Source organism: Balaenoptera borealis (assembly GCF_965194805.1).
Source record: "Balaenoptera borealis genome assembly, chromosome: 8".
Classification (NCBI taxonomy): Eukaryota; Metazoa; Chordata; class Mammalia; order Artiodactyla; family Balaenopteridae; genus Balaenoptera; species Balaenoptera borealis.
The window spans coordinates 85,172,889-85,188,353 of NC_138865.1; the positions used below are offsets into that span (position 1 = coordinate 85,172,889).

At 39.2% G+C, this 15,465-nt stretch overlaps 1 protein-coding gene across 2 annotated transcripts in view; it reads right to left on the reverse strand.

Moving 5' to 3' along the window:
* Positions 1–239: 239 nt before the first annotated feature.
* The window catches only part of SPATA31F3 (SPATA31 subfamily F member 3), a 194,204-nt gene continuing 178,978 nt past the window's right edge, over positions 240–15,465 (reverse strand). For both annotated transcript variants that reach the window (XR_014247288.1, XR_014247289.1), the window contains one exon: positions 240–1,406. The gene's annotated coding sequence lies outside the window, so the exon portion shown is untranslated. The remainder of the gene's footprint in view (positions 1,407–15,465) is intronic.

The window sequence follows — 15,465 nt, forward strand, 5'->3', positions numbered from 1 at the left end:
ATCTATAAAATTCTAAAACCATTCCTGTTCCTCTGGAAAGCATTACATAATTCAGAATTCAAAGGATGAGATATTCAAATAAGGCTCTTTTCACCAAAACCCAAGAGCCTCAGCTTAGCAATGAACTAAGATACTCATCTTTTACTAGTGTAGTAATTAGAAATACAGAATCAGAATTTCTAATGTTGTTAATGTATTCCTTAATTTGTAAGTCTTTAATGTTATAGAGGATGAGTGAATAAAATGAAAAGTTAGCTTTATTAAAAAAAAAAGTAAGAGGTCACATTTGCACCGTACAATGAGATAGAATTCTTGCCCACCAACACATTTGTTGAGAATGCCATACCTTTAGAGATGATTTTTTAAAATAATGTATATTTCATTGTCTTTTAAGCTCTCAATTCATGCCTTCCAGTAATAAACAAATTATTAGTTAATTTTTATAAGATATTTACAGTTGGCAAAAGGGATTTCCTCAGACTATTCCAATATGTTGTTTGTTTTGAAACCTAAAAAGTTCCAGGGCCCCATATACAAGTATTTGTTCTATGTATTCCCCTAATTATTCCATGGATTCCCCCATTTCATGAAAGATTATTACAAAAATCTTAGATTTCATTCACAGAGATCAGATTTCAGAGAGTAGACTAGGACTAATAAAATAATTCTTGAAATATGGAACACTTGAAATGGTAGCTTCAACTCTGGTAACTCCTGAAATCTTTTTATTTCCTTAGCTTGTATAATTCTCGTAAATGGTGTTCCAAGGACAGAGGCTGAAATAACTGAAAGGTATTTCATTTAAGTTTTCCAAATATTTTTTCTGAACTTTTCTATGAATTCCAAAGTACATTTGAGATGTCATGAAAGCTTGGTTTTGTCTTTTTTTTTTTTTCTTTTTTTCAGGGCCTAGGTACATTTATTTGTTTGTTTACAAAATTAACTAAGCCCAACCCCATCCTAGCCACTGGGTTCCTCCAGGGCAGCAGCTGAGCCTACACGCCCCATATAACATGAGCAGCCCAGGAAGGAGGCAAGTGGGAGCTAGGACCAATGGAGGGGAAGCCACAGTGGTCTGCTATGAGTTACCTTGGTTTAGTCTTAAATAAAGTTACCAGAAGCTATTTTCTGGGAAATATTTAATGATTGCTAGAACTCTGTTAATAAAATGGAAACAACCACGAGGATTTATAAAGCACAAACCAATGCACAGCTAATATCACGTTTCCTCTTCACTTCATAATGGCATTTAGGACTGAAAGAGACACAAGTGGCCAAAATCAACATTCTCTTACCGTCGACCGTTTTTACAAAGTTTTTTAACCACATCCAGGGTGACATTCTTGCAGAAACTGAATTTCACACATTCCAAACTAATATGACAATAATTAGCCAGTGAGCAAACCCTGGAAAGAAGAAAGGACAAAAGGTTATTAGAATAGATTGTGAAATGCACTTTTTATAAAGTTTACAAAAATTCAACCCTCAAATTTACCTTGGCCCTGCATATCCACTAACCCCACCCCATCGCTCCTCACCTACTGGTCCTGCCTTCCCAACCAGGCTGAGGCTACAAATGGACCTTCCAGAAACACACACAATGAAGACACCTAATACAATTTCCAGACCATAAAAATAAAGTAAAAAAGTAAACATGACAAGGGCAAAGATTTAAAGATGTCAGAGTTTCATTCTGAGATTCTGAGAAAAATGGTAAAAGTAGATAAATCCAGATAATTGTTACAGTGTTATCATTTTGATGTGTATTTAATAATAATGAGGTAAAAGTAATCATTATCTTAACATCTGGCACCAGAATTACTCCCAGAAGGGAACCATCTTAGTTTGGGATAATACCTTTATTAAAAAAAAAAAAAAAAGATTTATTTATTTATTATTTATCTTTATTCATTTTTGGCTGCATCGGGTCTTAGTTGTGGCATGTGGGCTCTTCGTTGTGGTGTGTGGGCTTCTCTCTAGTTGTGGCGAGAGGGTTTTCTCTTCTCTAGTTGTGTTGCACGGGCTCTAGAGCGCATGGGCTCTGTAGTTTGTGGCACATGGGCTCTGTAGTTTGTGGCATGCTGGCTGTAATTGAGGCGTGCAAGCTCAGTAGTTGTGGCACACAGGCTTAGTTGCCCCGTGGCATGTGGGATCTTAGTTCCCTGACCAGGGATCGAACCCGCATCCCCTGCATTGGAAGGTGGATTCTTAACCACTGGACCACCAGGGAAGTCCCTGGGGTAATATCTTGATAGACTCTTACAAGAGAAAAGAATCTGCAGAATAACATGTAATAGTTCTGCCAATTTTCATAGACAAGGATGGATTTTTCTTCCTCCTGACAAGTGAATAAGGAAGACAGTGGAGAGAAGAGAGACGACAGAAAAATGGAGAGAGGCTGGAGCCAGCAAGGTGAGAAGGCTACTGGGGAGCCAGTGGAAGAACTTGTGAAAGTGCTATAAGCCCTTCCTAGGGTACCTGAAACATTTCTGCTGAAGTCTGTTTTGCTCACAAATGAACTAGAAGAAGAGGCTGAGTTAACACTGATCATGTGAAAGGGAGCAGGAGCCCAAGAGGCAAGAGAAGACAGGAGGGCACATGAGCACATAAATCCCACCCCAGAATTTGTCAAAATTATGGGCATGGAATTTTGATAACCTTAAGCAAATGTTTACCTACATCTCAGGAGTCAAAAAGCCTCCTTCAGGACAAGGGATCTCTATAACCTAAATCACAAGTTCTCAAAGGATGGCTCCCGGACCAGCAGCAGCAGCAGCATCACCAGGGAAATTGTTAGAAATTTGGGGGGCTTCACCCCGACCCACTAAATCAGAAATTCCAGGGGTCAGGCTCACCAATCTAACAAGTCTTCCAGGTGATCCTGATGCACAAAAAGTATGAGAACCACTGGCCTGAAAAATGATTCACAGCCTTGGCCATGTATTAGTTTCACCTGTGACATGATGATTAAAAAATACTGATGCCAAAGAATCATTCTCAAGTATTCTACCAACGTAAACAAATTATACTTCAAAGAAACAAATTCTTGAAAATAAGTCTATAGGCAGAAATGCCAAAAATCTCTATTAGACATAGCTTCAGGATGGCGGAGGAGTAAGACGTAGAGACCACCTTCCTCCCCACAAATACATCAAAACTACATCTACATGAGGAACAACTCCTACAGAACACCTACTGAACGCTGGCAGAAGACCTCAGACTTCCCAAAAGGCAAGAAACTCCCCACGTACCTGGGTAGGGCAAAAGAAAAAACAGAGACAAAAGAATAGGGACGGGACCTGCACCTCGGGGAGGGAGCTGTGAAGGAGGAAAAGTTCCCATACACTAGGAAGCCCCTTCACTGGTGGAGATGGCAGGTGGCGGGGTTGGGGAGAGCTTCAGGGCCACAGAGGAGAGCACAGCAACAGGGTTGCAGAGGGCAAAGCGGAGAGATTCCCGCACAGAGGATCGGTGCCAACCAGCACTCACCAGCCCGAGAGGCTTGTCTGCTCACCCGCCGGGGCGGGTGGGGGCTGGGAGCTGAGGCTTGGGCTTCGGAGGTCAGATCCCAGGGAGAGGACTGGGGTTGGCTGCGTGAACACAGCCTGAAGGGGGTTAGTGCGCCACAGCTAGCCGGGAGAGAGTCCAGGAAAAAGTCTGGAACTGCCAAGGAGGCAAAAGAGCATTGTTTCAGGGGGCACGAGGAGACGGGATTCAGGGCACCACCTAAACAAGCTCCAGAGATGGGCATGAGCCGCGGCTATCAGCATGGACCCAGAGACAGGCATGAAACGCTAAGGCTGCTGCTGCAGCCACCAAGAAGCCTGAATGCAAGCACAGGTCACTATCCACACCTCCCCTCCCGGGAGCCTGTGCACCCCCCACCACTGCCATGGTCCTGTGATCCAGGGACAACTTCCCCGGGAGAACACACGTCGTGCCTCAGGCTGTTGCAACGTCACGCCAGCCTCTGCTGCCACAGGCTCACCCCGCATTCCGTACCCCTCCCTCCCCCTGGCCTGAGTGAGCCAGATCCCCCTAGTCAGCTGCTATTTTAACCCCCTCCTGTCTGGGCAGGGAACAGATACCCTCAGGCGACCTACACACAGAGGCAGGGCCAAATCCAAAGCTGAACCCCAGGAGCTGTGCGAACAAACAGGAAAAAGGGAAATCTCTCCCAGCAGCCTCAGGAGCAGACGATTAAATCTCCACAATCAAACTGATGGATCTGCTGCATCTGTGGAATACCTGAATAGACAACAAATCATCCCCAAATTGAGGCAGTGGACTTTGGGAGCAACTGTAGACTTGGGGTTTGCTTTCTGCATCTAATTTGTTTCTGGTTTTATGCTTAACTTAGTTTAGTATTTAGAGCTTATTATCATTGGTAGATTTGTTTATTGATTGGGTTGCTCTCTTCCTTTTTTTTTAATGTTTTTTTCCTTTTTCTCCTTTTCTGAGTGTGTATGTGTATGCTTCTTTGTGTGATTTTGTCTGTATAGCTTTGCTTTTAACATTTGTCCTAGGGTCTGTCTGTCCATTTTTAGTTTTGGGGTTTTTTTTAGTATAGTTTTTAGCACTTGTTGTCATTGGTGAATTTGTTTTTTGTTTTGGTTGCTCTCTTCTTTCTTTTTTCTTATTACCTTTTCATTTCTTTATTTTTAATAATATATTTTAATTTCTTATTTTAATAACTTTATTTTATTTTATTTTTCTTTCTTTCTTTCTTTTTTTCTCCCTTTCTTCTGAGCAGTGTGGCTGACAGGGTCTTGGTGCTCCGGACGGGTGTCAGGCCTGAGCCTATGAGGTGGGAGAGCCAAGTTCAGGACATTGGTCCACGAGAGACCTCCGGGACCCACGTAATATCAAATGGCAAAAGCTCTCTCAGAGTTCTCCATCTCAGCATGAAGACCCAGCTCCACTCAACAACCAGTAAGCTACTGTGTTGGACACCCTATGCCAAGCAACTAGCAAGACAGGAACACAACCCCACCTATTAGCAGAGAGGCTGCCTAAAATCATAATAAGTTCAGAGACACCCCAAAACACAACACCGGATGCGGTCCTGCCCACCAAAAAGATAAGATCCAGCCTCGTCCACCAGAATACAGGCACCAGTGCCCTCCACCAGGAAGCCTACACTACCCACTGAACCAAACTTACCCACTGGGGGCAGACAACAAAAACAACAGGAACTGCGAACCTGCAGCCTGCGAAAAGGAGACCCCAAACACAGTGAGTTAAGCAAAATGAGAAGACAGAGAAATACACAGCAGATGAAGGAGCAAGGTAAAAACCCACCAGACCAAACAAATGAAGAGGAAATAGGCTGTCTACCTGAAAAAGAATTCAGAGTAATGATAGTAAAGATGATCCAAAATCTTGGAAATAGAATGGAGAAAATACAAGAAATGTTTAACAAGGACCTAGAAGAACTAAAGAGCAAACAAACAGTGATGAACAACACAATAAATGAAATAAAAAATTCTCTAGAAGGAATCAGTAGCAGATTACCTGAGGCAGAAGAACGGATAAGTGACCAGGAAGATAAAATAGTGGAAATAACTACTGCAGAGCAGAATAAAGAAAAAAGAATGAAGAGAATTGAGGACAGTCTCAGAGACCTCTGGGACAACATTAAATGCACCAACATTCGAATTATAGGGGTCCCAGAAGAAGAAGAGAAAAAAAGGGACTGAAAAAATATTTGAAGAGATAATAGTTGAAAATTTCCCTAATACGGGAAAGGAAATAATCAAGTCCAGGAAGCACAGAGACTCCCATACAGGATAAAACCAAGGAGAAACACGCCAAGACACATATTAATCAAACTATCAAAAATTACATACAAAGAAAAAATATTAAAAGCAGCAAGGGAAAAGCAACAAATAACATACAAGGGAATTCCCATAACGTTAACAGCTGGCCTTTCAGCAGAAACTCTGCAAGCCAGAAGGGAGTGGCAGGAAATATTTAAAGTGATGAAAGAGAAAAACCTACAACCAAGATTACTCTATCCAGCAAGGATCTCATTCAGATTAGATGGAGAAATTAAAACCTTTACAGACAAGCAAAGACTAAGAGAATTCAGCACCACCAAACCAGCTTTACAACAAATGCTAGAGGAACTTCTCTAGGCAGGAAACACAAGAGAAGAAAAAGACCCACAATAACAAACCAAAAACAATTAAGAAAATGGTAATAGGAACACACATATCGATAACTACCTTAAATGTAAATGGATTAAATGCTCCAACCAAAAGACATAGACTGGCTGAATGGATACAAAAACAAGACCCATATATATGCTGTCTACAAGAGACCCACTTCAGACCTAGGGACACATACAGACTGAAAGTGAGGGGATGGAAAAGATATCCCATGCAAATGGAAATCAAAAGAAAGCTGGAGTAGCAATTCTCATATCAGACAAAATAGACTTTAAAATAAAGACTATTACAAGAGACAAAGAAGGACACTACATAATGATCAAGGGATCAATCCAAGAAGAAGATATAACAATTGTAAATATTTATGCACCCAACATAGGAGCACCTCAATACATAAGGCAAATGCTAACAGCCATAAAAGGGGAAATCGACAGTAACACTATCATAGTAGGGGACTTTAATACCCCACTTTCACCAATGGACAGATCATCCAAAATGAAAATAAATAATGAAACAAAAGCTTTAAATGATACATTAAACGAGATGGACTTGATTGATATTTATAGGACATTCCATCCAAAAACAGCAGATTACACTTTCTTCTCAAGTGCACAAGGAACATTCTGCAGGACAGATCACATCTTGGGGCACAAATCAAGCCTTGGTAAATTTAAGAAAACTGAAATCATACCAAGCATCTTTTCTGACCACAACACTATGAGGTTAGAAATCAATTACAGGGTAAAAAACATAAAAAACACAAATACATCGAGGCTAAACAATACACTACTAAATAACCAAGAGATCACTGAAGAAATCAAAGAGGAAATCAAAATATTCCTAGAGACAAATTACAACGAAAACATGATAGCCCAAAACCTATGAGATGCAGCAAAGGCAGTTCTAAGAGGGAAGTTTATAGCAATACAAGCTTACCTTAAGAAACAAGAAACATCTCAAATAAACAACCTAACCTTACACCTAAAGGAACTAAAAAGAAAGACAAACAAATCCCAAAGTTAGTAGATGGAAAGAAATCATAAAGATCAGAGCGGAAATAAATGAAATAGAAACAAAGAAAAGAATAGCAAAGATCAATAAAACTAAAAGCTGGTTCATTGAGAAGATAAACAAAATTGATAAACCTTTAGCCAGACTCATCAAGAAAAAGAGGGAGAGGACTCAAATCAATAAAATTAGAAATGAAAAAGGAGGAGTTACCATGGACACCACAGAAATACAAAGCATCCTAAGAGACTACTACAAGCAACTCTATGCCAATAAAATGGACAACCTGGAAGAAATGGACAAATTCTTAGAAAGGTATAACCTTCCAAGACTGAACCAGGAAGAAACAGAAAATATGAACAGACCAATCACAAGTAATGAAATTGAAACTGTGATTAAAAATCTTACAACAAACAAAAGTCCAGGAGCAGATGGCTTCACAGGTGACTTCTATCAAACATTTAGAGAAGAGCTAACACCCATCCTTCTCAAACTCTTCCAAAAAATTGCAGAGGAAGGAACACTCCCAAACTCATTCTATGAGGCCACCGTCACCCTGATACCAAACCCAGACAAAGATACTACAAAAAAAGAAAATTACAGACCAATATCACTGATGAATATAGATGCAAAAATCCTCAACAAAATACTAGCAAACAGAATCCAACAACACATTAAAAGGATCATACACCACGATCAAGTGGGATTTATCCTAGGGATGCAAGGATTCTTCAATAAATGCAAATCAATCAATGTGATACACTATATTAACAAACTGAAGAATAAAAACCATACGATCATCTCAATAGATGCAGAAAAAGCTTTTGACAAAATTCAGCACCCATTTATGATAAAAACTCTCCAGAAAGTGGGCATAGAGGGAACCTACCTCAACATAATAAAGGCCATATACGACAAACCCACAGCAAACATCATTCTGAATGGTGAAAAACTGAAAGCATTTCCTCTGAGATCAGGAAAAAGACAAAGATGTCCACTCTCACCACTATTATTCAACATAGTTTTGGAAGTCCTAGCCACAGCAATCAGAGAAGAAAAAGAAATAAAAGGAATACAAATTGGAAATGAGGAAGTAAAACTGTCACTGTTTGCAGATGACATGATACTATACATAGAGAATCCTAAAAATGCCACCAGAAAACTACTAGATCTAATCAATGAATTTGGTAAAGTTGCAGGATACAAAATTAATGCACAGAAATCTCTTGCATTCCTATACACTAATGATGAAAAATCTGAAAGAGAAATTATGGAAACACTCCCATTTACCATTGCAACAAAAAGAATAAAATACCTAGGAATAAACCTACCTAAGGAGACAAAAGACCTGTATGCAGAAAACTATAAGCCACTGATGAAAGAAATTAAAGATGATACCAGCAGATGGAGAGATATACCATGTTCTTGGATTGGAAGAATCAATATTGTGAAAATGACTATACTACCCAAAGCAATCTACAGATTCAATGCAATCCCTATCAAATTACCAATGGCATTTTTTACGGAACTAGAACAAATCATCTTAAAATGTGTATGGAGACACAAAAGACCCCGAATAGCCAAAGCAGTCTTGAGGGAAAAAAACAGAGCTGGAGGAATCAGACTCCCTGACTTCAGACTATACTACAAAGCTACAGTAATCAAGACAATATGGTACTGGCACTAAAACAGAAACATAGATCAATGGAACAAGATAGAAAGCCCAGAGATAAACCCACGCACCTATGGTCAACTAATCTATGACAAAGGAGGCAAAGATATACAATGGAGAAAAGACAGTCTCTTCAATAAGTGGTGCTGGGAAAACTGGACAGCTACATGTAAAAGAATGAAATTAGAATACTCCCTAACACCATACACAAAAATAAACTCAAAATGGATTCGAGACCTAAATGTAAGACTGGTCACTGTAAAACTCTTAGAGGAAAACATAGGAAGAACACTCTTTGACATAAATCACAGCAAGATCTTTTTTGATCTATCTCCTAGAGTAATGGAAATAAAAACAAAAATAAACAAATGGGACCTAATGAAACTTCAAAGCTTTTTGCACAGCAAAGGAAACCATAAACAATACGAAAAGACAACTCTCAGAATGGGAGAAAGTATTTGCAAATGAATCAACGGACAAAGGATTAATCTCCAAAATATATAAACAGCTCATTCAGCTCAATATTAAAGAAACAAACAACCCAATCCAAAAATGGGCAGAAGACCTAAATAGACATTTCTCCAAAGAAGACATACAGATGGCCAAGAAGCACATGAAAAGCTGCTCAACATCACTAATTATTAGAGAAATGCAAATTAAAACTACAATGAGGTATCACCTCACACCAGTTAGAATGGGCATCATCAGAAAATCTACAAACAACAAATACTGGAGAGGGTGTGGAGAAAAGGGAACCCTCTTGCAATGGTGGTGGGAATGTAAATTGATACAGCCACTATGGAGAACAGTATGGAGGTTCCTTTAAAAAACTAAAAATAGTTCCTTTAAAAAACATATGACCCAGCAATCCCACTACTGGGCATATACCCAGAGAAAACCTTAATTCAAAAAGACATATGCACCCCAATGTTCATTGCAGCACTATTTACAATAGCCAGGTAATGGAAGAAACCTAAATGCCCATCGACAGACGAATGGATAAAGAAGGTGTGGTACATATATACAATGGAGTATTACTCAGCCATAAAAAGGAACGAAATTGGGTCCTTTGTAGAGACGTGGATGGATCTAGAGACTGTCATACAGAGTGAAGTAAGTCAGAAAGAGAAAAACAAATATCGTATATTAACGCATATATGTGGAACCTAGAAAAATGGTACAGATGAACCGGTTTGCAGGGCAGAAACAGATACACAGATGTAGAGAACAAACGTATGGACACCAAGCAGGGAAAGTGGTGGGGGGATGGGGTAGGGGGTGGGGTGATGAATTGGGAGGTTGGGATTGACATATATATACTAATATGTATAAAATAGATAACTAATAAGAACCTGCTGTATAAAAAAATAAATTAAATAAAATTCAAAAATTAAAGAAGAAGGAATGAAATCTTGCCATTTGTGGCAACATGGATAGACCTAGAGGGTATGATGCTAAGTGAAATAAGTCAGATAGAGAAAGACAAATACTGTTTGATTTCACTTATACGTGGAAGCTTAAAAACAAAGCAAATGAACAAATATAACAAAACATCATCAGAGATACAGATACACAGAACAAACAAGTGGTTGCCAGAGGGGAGGGGGTGGGAGGAGAGAAATAGGTAAGGGAGATTAAGAGGTACAAACTTCCAATGGCAAAATAAATGAGTATAGTGTGGGGAATACAGTAAATTATTTTTTTGAATAGTAAAACTTACTGAGTAAGCAAATTAGGAAGTAGCTATTCATTCTACAGATAATTCCAGGCCAAGTTCCTAAATATAACAAGCTCTGACTACACATTCAAGATGGTATTTGCTTCACAAAATTTCAATTGACACATAACTTACTGTGGTATAGCCTTCATAGCCTGGTCTCGACCCAGTCATTAAGTTAACATAAATTTACGGAGCACCGACCACATGCAAGGAACTGTGCTTTGCTTCATGATCAATACCTAGAGCCCCAAACACCTTTTGGGGCTGCGCTCCAAATCTGTACTCTTGCATGTCTGTTTTGTGACAGAATCTACAGAATCCCCATTTGAATATATAAATCAGAGAGTCACAGAAGTGCTTATCCCATATTGTGCCTAGATTAACTAAGGAACCTCATATATGATCGTAATACAACACTTATTATACTAGGCTCAAATAATTTAAGCAATAGGCTCTGCCCTTATATGGCATCCATCATCTTATTTAGGATATCAAGTAATCTAACATGGCACACATAATGCTAATTTAGGAGCTCTTCATGGATTAGAAGTAAATGCCTAGAAATTGAGTAAGATTAAGCTATTGTTGCTGTGTGAGTTTGCTGTTTTGAGTGAAAAGAGACTAAGAATGAGAGTTTATTTCTTTCCAGAATTTTGAGTTTGTGCAAGACTTCTCCAGATATATCTAAATACATCCCAAAGCAAGTTAAGAGTGGACTGTCAACTTTTAAAGGAGAATTCCTTTCAAGGACATGACATTTCGATTAAAAAGAAGAAATGAAGTATTGTTCTTCTCTCATTAGTTCATTCAGAGCAGTGTTCAAGGCAAGAACACTTCAGACCCCAAGGTGAACCTGGTAAAAGAGAAAACTGAGAACATAAAATGTTTAATTCAACTACTTATGTCAGAATATCCTTTCACTGGCTTCCAATCAACCAGTATCAAAAAGCATGATAACAATCTGTTCTCAGCCGGAAGTACTGTCCACTCCAAATTCACAGAATTGCAATCAACATTCAGTCTGTGAAAATCAGCCTGTCCCACTGTCATATCACCTTTTGGCTAATCATATCTGAGGGAGAAGTCAGACTCCCTTCTCCTTCCACATAGATGGAAGCCAAGGGGAATACAGTGGGGGGAAAACAGCAAACTTGGGTCCAGGCTTACTAGCTCTGTGACCTGTATCATTTCTCTTTCAACTTCCAGAGCCTCAATGACTCTATCTGTAAACTGGGGACAATGCTACTTCTCACAAGTAGCATTGGGAAGATGGGAAGCTGATGAAATAATGTGTGTAACAAGTGCCTTGTACGGTTCCTAGAACATGGAAGGGGCTCAGTAAATAATAACTATTATCATTATCTCTCATTTGTTCAATAGTTTTATTGAATTATTGTAAATTTTAGCTCAGTTAGAAAACTGGCAAAAGATCCAGTTAATGGGCTGACTTTTAGATCTATTACCTATCCCTTAACTAAATAGCGATGTTTCCTCAGGGAAACAGTTTCAAATATTTCTTCTTTTGAGTAGAAGAAAGAATCCAATGTCCAAACCCTTTCTATCACACAGGTACTCTGGGATTCTTTCCCTCCTAAAATGCACACTTCAGAACATTACTTCACGGTGGAAAGTCTGCATTTTAATGTTTAATGAGAAGTGAACATATGGTGCTGATAACATGAAATAAGTTGGTAAATTTAATCAACAGATGAACAAAATTCACTAAGCATGGTATCCTCAGTAAATCCAAGCCAGCTGATCCTCCTATGTTATATGAAGCTGCTGCAAACACTGATTAGCAAATACTCAACCATTGCTCCTAGGGGAAGTACCAGGGTTAGGTTTCTGCAAGCGTTTGAACATACATTTTTGTCAAATGATCAAAACATAACCTTGTTTTTTGCTTTTGTTTAAAGACACCTTATTTAATATATATTATTGGTTCGTTAACACTGGACTCATGGACAACAGCAATGTAACTCATGCCTGAACAAAGTTAATTTGACACATATTTTCTCTATAAGGCACGTCACAGCCTTCTTGCCCTCAGGAATACTACCCAGCACTTCAGTACTATGTTTGGGGCCATTTTAAACAGCAAGATCACTAATAAAGGGCACAAAAAATGTGAAAAACATGGCACTAAATGGACCAAGAAAAGGACACTTCTTTACAGTATGAGAGCTGAAACAAGAAGGCAAAGCCTCGCCCTGTTGGATCTCAGCTGAGAACATACACCTTGGGCTACTCAAATTTATCTCTGCTCTGCACATGGTCACAAATGGCCAGGAAAGCATCATGACTATTGATTTTGGGGTTATAAGTAAATTTCATCAAGTAGGCAAGTTCTTAAATATGGAATCCATGAATAATAAGGATCAACAATATTGATACATTAAAATCAGCAACAACATATATGGTCAAAGGCAGCTTACAGTAGAAGCAGCACTACCTTAGTATGTGCTAGTGATACCTAAATTACAGGATAGCCATGATCCATGGCAGTGGAGATTTATCAAAAATTTTTCACATTTCTTACAAATTGATAGTACACAAGAATATGGAACCACCCCTCACCCTCAACTTACAGGACATGAAAAACCTGATTGTTTTAAAGCATTAAGGATTGCAGGTATTAGTGTCTCTGTTTCAGCAGCAGGTACTGTTGGTGTATCTTTCACACATATTTATGTGACTTGAGTTACTACTTGCATGGGTTTTAGGAGCGTCCTCCTTTCAGGTCACAATAAAGGCACAGGGAAGATAGTAAGTAATAACTCTGTCTACCTGGTATAAGACTGCAAGTCCATGAGTTGGTTCTGAAGGAATCACGAAACTCACACCAGCCCCTCTTCTTGTATGACTTCCAGTTGAATGATCACCTAAGGCAGCATCTTTCCAAATGTGGTTCCTGAACCAGCAGTAACTTGTTAGAAATACAAATACCTGGGGCCCACCCCAGACCCTCTGAGGGTGGAGCCCAGCCATCTGTGGTTTAACAAGCCCCCGCAGGTGATTCTCATGCCTTTAGTTTGCAAATCACTGACCTCAGGAATCTTCCTAATCACACTCAGTTCACTTTAGTAGTTAGCACAGGCATATGAGCCCTGAGTCCATGTTTATATCTTGGATAAGTGAATTCATTACTGAATAATGACGCTTTAATCATATATTTCCCAGAACCAGTACAAAATAATAAAATACCTCTTTAAACTGACAGCATACTTTTAGGACATTATTTCAAAATCAATTCATATTAAAATGAATGAGTTATTGTGAAGTGTTTTAACACATGAACTATTTATTGCCCCATCCATCTATATAGGTTAATTTGAGTTAAGGAGTTGTTTTTTTTTTTAAGGCAATAGGAAAGTGAGTATTCAGGTGTGGGGTGTGTGTATGTTGTGCGTTTGTGGCTGTTTATGACTATATTTGTGTGTATGTAAGCAAAAGTCAGAAAGACAAAACCTGGGACTTCCCTGGCGGTCCAGTGGTGAAGCCTTCACCTTTCAATGCAGCGGGTGCAGGCTCGATCCCTGGTCGGGGAGCTAAGATCCTACATGCCTCGCGGCCAAAAAACGAAAACATAAAATAGAAGCAATATTGTAACAAATTCAATAAAGACTTTAAAAGTGGTTCACATCGGGCTTCCCCGGTGGCGCAGTGGTTGAGAATCTGCCTGCTAATGCAGGGGACACGGGTTCGAGCCCTGGTCTGGGAAGATCCCACATGCCGCGGAGCAACTGGGCCCGTGAGCCACAACTACTGAGCCTGCACGTCTGGAGCCTGTGCTCCACAACAAGAGAGGCCGCGATAGTGAGAGGCCGCGATAGTGAGAGGCCCGCGCACCGCGATGAAGAGTGGCCCCCGCTTGCCACAACTAGAGAAAGCCCTAGCACAGAAACGAAGACCCAACATAGCAATCAATCAATCAATCAATCAATCAATCTTTAAAAAATAAAAAAAAATTAAAAAAAAAAGTGGTTCATATCAAAAAAATCTTAAAAAAAAAAAAAAGACAAAACCTAACATATTGGGGGGTGGTGGTGGTGGGATGAATTGGGAGATTGGGACTGACATATATACACTAATATGTATAAAATAGATAACTAATAAGAACCTGCTGTATAAAAAAAAACCTAACATATTATACAGTGCAGGTATTATAATGAAATATAACATAAACTACTATAAGAACTTTTTTCATAAGGAAATAATTAATTTCCCAGTTATCTAAATAAATATTTGTTATATTGACTGTGCTACAGCCAAGTAACTCATGGTCCACTAGAACTTGTTATTGTGAGATATGATCTACATTAAATACAAGTCAGATTTTACCAAAAATTATCAGAATAGTAAAATAATGTGTATCTTAATATCAAAAGGCCTTCACCTTTTTGCAGCCTATGTTCTTAGGACAAGTCCTTTACCTCTCTGAAGCTCAGTTTCCTCATATGTAAAATGAGGATGTTGGATTTAGAAGGGTCTATGGTGTCTGATCTAAAATTCTACCTGAGATGGAAACTGAGCTGGAAATGTAACAGTTAGCTTGAAAACTAGAGTCTCAGAGAAGAGGAAACACTTGAGGTAGAGTCAGGTACTGAGAGCCTCAGATATAGCCCTTCACTGTAGATCAGTGCAAGACTGGATGGGATACGCAGGACCAGCAGAAATGGTGGCCTAAGGGAAGAAATATTGGGGAGGCATCAACAACAGGGTGTGAGGGAACACTGACTTCCTATAGTCCTAGGGGAATGTATTTGAGATGATATTGATACCTAAGAAAAAATATAATTCCCCCTGGAATTGAGCCCACCTTGGGAAGCCAGCAAGATAACTGAATGATTGTCTATTGCCATTCAATTATGATGTCTTTCACATGTTGTTGACCT